Consider the following 6,431-nt stretch of genomic DNA (forward strand, 5'->3'; position numbering starts at 1 on the left):
ACACGCATGCCAAAACACGCCGTCATTCAGTGTTTAAAAGAAATGTAGAACACTGTTAGATATTATTTTAAGTCAAGGTACTGATTCCAATGCCAAATGTCAAATCAGATGCAGATGACTAGGAGGGATTTTCATGCTAATGAGGTGCTTAATATTCTGATGATATGTCTACATAGTGTGTATTTTTTTTTACATCCCCAACAGAAGGTGTGTGTGTGTGTGTGTGTGTGTGTGTCTCCCTCTCCGCGCAGACAGACACGGGGATGGTGCACCCAGGGGCGAGCGAGGGCCTGTGCTGGCTCGACTGGAGCGCGTTCACTGTTTTTACCGCAGGAAGTAAGACAAAAAGAGCAGCGGCAGGAATGTTTATGAATACCTCCAGTCCCCGAAGAGCTGCGGGCTGACCTGATTATCACCTGCGTGTAATTCCACGGTCGGGGAGGAGCTGCGGCTCCTGGAGGAAAAGGGGGAGGTTGAATGAAAGGTGTGCGTGTGTGTGTGTGTGTATTCCATCACTGATAGGTATCATTAAACATCATTAGAGGGTTGGAGGAGTCTCATGCTGCTTTTGTTTTGTGTGTGCAAGACTTATTTTTTTTTATTATTATTATTATTCTATTTTTTTTTTTTTTTTTTTTTCAGATGCACTCCAGGAAGATCACACGCAGCACAGCCCCGGAAGATAAACACAGACATAAAAACACACATTGGGTAGAAAAAGAAAACAACAGCAACATAAAGAAAGGCAGATATTTATCAGTCAAGCTTGTTTTGTTGTTGCATGCATTCTTCCGACATGAGCTCTGACTGTGGCCTTTTGTGAAAGAGGAAATCAAATGGTGGGGCTAACAGGAGCAAGAGCTCCAACCCCCTGCAGCATATACAAACAGAAATAAACCCAGGCCGCCTGCATCTAACAATAGGAAAGCAACTTTTTCTTCAAGGCTACAGCAAAGTTTGAGGAGTCGCTTAAAAGGTTTGTGTACATTTGTCTTGCTGTGTATTCAGAGATGGCTGACATTCTCCTATTCATTTCCCCAGACGGGCGTTTGCTGGGGTTTGTGTTTAGCATTCACTGCCAGGATGTGTCACGAGTGATTCTGTTGATCAGCTGTAGGGTTTGTGGAGCCGATGGAGGGAAGCCACAGTTTTACGGGTTCAATGTGCTTCAGAAAGGGAACGCGGTGAGAAGGACCAGACCCCCGGTCCGTCCAGGCATCTACGCTGGGTTGCAGGCGTAGCCACAAAGCAGCTCTGTCTTCATTTCAGCGGGGGCACAATGCATGTCCATGTGCTGACCGGTTGGCACAATAGATCAGAGGAGGCCAAAGCGTAGCTGGGTGCTGCCATCTTCTGGACAAGTCTCACAGGAGAGGAGCATATTCATTAAGAATGTTCTTGATGTTTCACTTTATAAATTTAAAGATAAATAAATAAATAAAAATTACCTGACGGACCCAGTGTTGTGTCAATATCAACCTCTCCAGCATGAGTTGAATAAAGCATAGGGCCAAGACTACTAAAATTGAAAAGAACAAGTTGTAATCTGAATTGTTAAGCAAGTAATATTTGGGTTCAAATGGAGGATTCATGCAGGAGCGGTCAGTGTTGAGTGACAAGGCACAACACTGACTTAAGAACAATTTAAAGTGACATAAATGCTTCAGGATGTGCCGGGGGAAGCCAGAGGACCCTGTGTGATCATGAAAAGTCCAAACAGAAACACAAAGTGAGGATCCATTCATCCGTCCCACTGAGTGTGTTTCCTTTTCACTTAATCCTATATTTAAAATGAAAGGGATTTTAAAAATTAATACACTTCTTACTCAGAATTCACACTAAGTGTATGACCCTGAATAAAATATTGCATGTGTCTATAAGGCATGGACTGGTATGTTAACCTCAAAAAAAATACTACGGTTTTATGGTATTAACAGTATTAACACAAGAATTCAAGTAAAATGCATGAAATTATGCATGTGTTTTTTTAAAGGGCTGTTTTAAATGCAGGCTGACTTTGTCTATAAGTGGTATTTGATGTTTTTAATATGGACAGAAGAAATGAGAAAAAAGCACTCAGAACGATGTTTCAGCAAACAGATTTGATCAGGTAAAGAGTTTTAAAATATAAAGCGTTAAACTCTGTTTCATTTAAAAGTTGGGCTGGTGACAGCAGAAACAATTTCTCTTGTCTGTTTTTGGATCATTTCATTAATTCTTGAGATGAGCTATTGTTACACTGCATTAACTACTCAACACGTAAAAGGCTAGTCAGCCAACTTAGGTTAAAATTAATAACACAACCCTCTGACTTAGATATGTAAATCTTAAGGAAGAGGGATCTCAAAATCTCTTCAGGTTGTTGTTTAGCCCTAACTGACCGGTCTGTGAGAAATGTCAAGGCTTCTCTTAGTCTCAAACAACCCGTGCCACAATTTTTGACCTGAGATTTGTTTAAAACTGCCAAACTTCGTTCCTGACAGCAAAAACCTTCATCTTGGTCATAGAAACGACCCAACACCTCTCCTCTCTGCAACCTGAAAACACTTTTCAGTGTCTGAGCTTTGTAATCCTTTAATCGTACGTGGGGAAGACATCCCAAGTGAGCAACTTGTGAAAGTTGAAATTCTAAGTAAACTGTGTTTCTTTGCAGCAGAATTATCCTGTATGTCCTCTGGTGATTGTACAGTAAACAGTGCAGCGGCGGCGAAGAAGAGCTCCTGGCTACCTCTCTCCACCCCCGGAGTGAACGCATCAAGCTAATACACGGCGACACGTTGTGAGTTATTGCGCTGAGTACCAGGCCGCTGGTTCTGCTCACAGGCCTGGTTTGATCTTTTATTTACACTCCTTTTTGCTCAGGATTTCAGGACAATTTTCTCAGCTCTTTGCCGTCAACAAACTACAAAGCAAGGCGCCCATCTCTGGGAGGCATGCTGAATAGAGAGAAAGATGGGGGGGGGGAAGAAAAAAGGGCCTCTGTTTTGGCTGTGTGCTTCAAAAGTAACCATAAAACAGAGAAAAAAACCTAAAACGGTGCAACCCCTTTGGACTACATGCTGCCCTTGAACTCAGTGCCGTACGGGTGTGACATCTTGGGGAAGGAAAGGTCAATGGATTAAATGATTGAGGGAGGGCTGTGTGAGGAGGAGAGGCTAACAGGCTGGGAGACCGTTACAGGTGTAGGACAAACCGTTTTGACTGCTAGTGCTGTTGCATATTCACTCAAGAGGCTGTCAGAGAGACAGACCCAGTACCTAAAACTATTATTCCGCCATTAGTTTTCTGCAGGTCACGATTGTGGCATAATGCAATGGCATTCATCTATTTCATTCATTTTGGTTCTTAGAGAGCGACACACAATTTAATTACCCACCCTGCTCTTTGGCGACGGGAGCGGCAGCAAGTGCCTCACCCCCTCCCGCCGCTCGCTCACTTCTCGTAAAGGATCGAGGGTGCCGAAACAATGATGGATAGAGTCTGAAAAGTGCATTATTTCTGATGCATTTTTGATTATTTCTACCCTTTCCCTTTTTTTTCCCCCAGGTAATGCAATAAACCTGATACGCTCTGAGTTCTGTCAGAGACATGGATATTGCAACAGCTCAGCCATCACTTTCTATTGGCAGGAAAGTCATTGTTTCTGAAACAAGGGTTACTCTGTTTTTTTTTTTGTTTTTTTTTATAGCTCCTTTACTCTTTTTCTCCCTTTTTTTTGCTGTTGGTGCGCTGTCTGTGTGTCTGTCTTTCTGCACAAGCCTTTGTGATTCTGTCTGTCTCGGTGTCTCCAGCTTGGAGACATTCTCATTTGGACTAGTGCCTTGAAAGCCCCAACAGACTGCCACAATAGTTCCTCATCAAAACAATTTCAAGGACCTCTTCAAAGTGAATGAATCAATAAGCGCTCATATGTGGGGTTAAAGCAGAGGTTATGCTGATATTTTTTAACTCCAGACACTCCCTTAACCCCAGCAAGGAATCCAATGCCAGCAGCTTCCTGTTTGGTTAATGCATTTCATTCTGTAAATAGAGAATATCAATCTCTCTAAATATAACCATGCCTTCTCCCCCATACACAAAAATATGTATCTAATAAACAGAAAAGCATAAAGTCCGGAATAAACCTTTGGGCTAATCCTCTTACTGTACGTCTAAACTTGGTTTAGCCACAATCAAACAATGCAAATGTCTCTGATGTTGGAGATGTAGATGCTCCCAGCAACCATTGATCCGAGCCCTCAGAGCTTCTCTGAAAACAAATAACAGAGTGCAGTTCCTATTGTACATGTTATTTATCCTCACTCTGTTAGACATAACATTTTTCTTGCAAATTACTGGAAATTTCTCACTTTGGTTTAAAAGAGAGAAAACGATGTATTGTTCAAAGTTGCGCAAAGTATTTCATTGTATCATGATACCTATGAACAATAGGGATTATTTAGTTTGAGGGGAAGTCAAGATAAGACCTTATACAAAAACAACATTCTAATATTTGCCTAAGTCCAGCCCTCAAGAACTACCATCCGTGCAGATTTCCCTCATTGGCCAGTTTTGCAGAGGCCAGGCAATGAGCAGTACAGTTGATTCAGATGTTTTAGGGAAGGGATGTAAGTTTCAGGATGGTAGCTCTCGGGGACTGGACCTGCCTTTAACTCTAACCCTAACTCTAACCCTTTCCTTAAGGGTTAGGCATAGTTCCACAAATCTCTGTGCATTATGAATGAATCACAGGTTAGTTCAAGTAGGTTTTAGATTCTACTGACCCTTATTTTTTAATAAATGGGCAGGAAATAGAGAGGAGAGAGAATGGGAAGACATGCAGCAGATAATTGGAGAATCAGACCCAGGACTACTGTGTTGTCATAGTTTTTTACTTTTTATCAGTTGTTCAATCTGGCTTCAGCTCCAGCGTAGGCCAGGCGACTCCCTTTAAATATGGAGCAAAATGACCTCTGATCAAATCAACATAACTCTAAGTGGCCTCCCTGATGGGGGATTATTGTAATTGGCTTTACATGAATACACTTCCATCACACACAACAACCAATAAGTCAAATAAAATTACATGAAATCATTCTTTGTGGAGGCAGGTGCAAAATGCAAGATACAATAAGATAAGATATATAATGCATGTGGAAAATCATGAGCACATCTCACCTTTTCCACACTTTGTGTTTCAACCTTATTGCAAATTGCATTAAATTGACCTCTTTCCTCCAAATTCTACACATAAATATCCCATGATAGTAATGAGGAAAAGGTTTTGAGTATTTTGCCTTTTTTTTTCTCCTTTTCAGTTGGTTTCCCTGGCTGCATTTTTGGTCACCTCCCTGGCTAATGTCCTACAAGTCAATGGTTTGATGCAATCTGCTGGGTTTTCTTAGACAGAAAACTTTTTAGTCTAATTTGTATAACGAACTGAACTTAATGAACCTTTTGATAACTAGAATCAATTGAAATGTATGTGGGATTGAGTTGAATGACTTTGTTTTGGAAAGTACTTTTGAGATGACATGTTGTGACTTGGCGTTATATAAGTAAACTGAATTGAATTTAAGTTAACTTCACTAAAGGAATACAAGCCAGCTTTGTTGCAGGAGTAGCGAATTTTGCTCTTCATGAAAAGCCCTAACCTTTTTCTTTACAGTTATTTCTTCTGTTACTGATGCTTTCATTGACTTGTTTTCTCTGCATTTACAAATTTTTCTTTGTCTAAACTAGTCACATGATCAGTTTGTATTGTATTTTTCTTTCAAGTTTTTAACCCATCCAGCTTTGTTGTACACCTCTACAAAGTCAAAAAAAGTTCCAGAAAATCTAATATGCAGCGCTGTAAAAAGTTAAGAGACCCCTGCAAAGTTATCAGTTCTCTGATTTTACTCCTAATACGTATATATTTGAGTAAAATGAACATTGTTCTTTTCTTCTTTGAACTACTGACAGTATGTCTCAGAAACCTTAAGCATAAATTTAGTATTTATGCACAGAAAATGAGAAATGGTCAAAATTACAAAAATGATGCAGTGATTTCAGACCTTAGACAATGCAAAGAAAACAAGTTCACATTCATTTAGAAACAACAAAACTAATGCTTTAACTCAGGAAGAGTTCAGAAATCAATATTTGGTGGAATAACCAGGAGGTTTTCAATGGGGGTCAGTGCAGTGGGCTCTTTATTTTTTCTAGAGCTGTACATATTCAAACCCTTGCTTTTACCTTTATCTTTTAAATCCACCAAACTGACGTCTGATCAGAAAAAGTTTCCAAATTCTTTAAAATCTTCCAGATGTGTTGCAGTACAATGCACCCAGAATTCAAGTTCAGCTGAGCACCAAAAACTCACCAGAGGATCAACGGCGCTGCTCCGTTGCAACTTGCACCTTCTTCTCAGTTGTCTTGACTCCCAACAGTACACCACAGTTTGCTTTGAT

General features: G+C 40.5%; 1 long non-coding RNA gene across 1 annotated transcript; it reads left to right on the forward strand.

Annotated features, from left to right (window-relative positions):
* The first annotated feature begins 262 nt into the window (after nucleotides 1–262).
* LOC122833218 lies at nucleotides 263–1,367 on the forward strand. The gene is made up of 3 exons (XR_006370943.1): nucleotides 263–484; nucleotides 643–976; nucleotides 1,112–1,367. It is a non-coding gene; the product is annotated as an uncharacterized LOC122833218 (long non-coding RNA).
* The last annotated feature ends 5,064 nt before the right edge of the window (nucleotides 1,368–6,431 follow it).

Source organism: Gambusia affinis, linkage group LG06 (genome assembly GCF_019740435.1).
Source record: "Gambusia affinis linkage group LG06, SWU_Gaff_1.0, whole genome shotgun sequence".
Classification (NCBI taxonomy): domain Eukaryota; kingdom Metazoa; phylum Chordata; class Actinopteri; order Cyprinodontiformes; family Poeciliidae; genus Gambusia; species Gambusia affinis.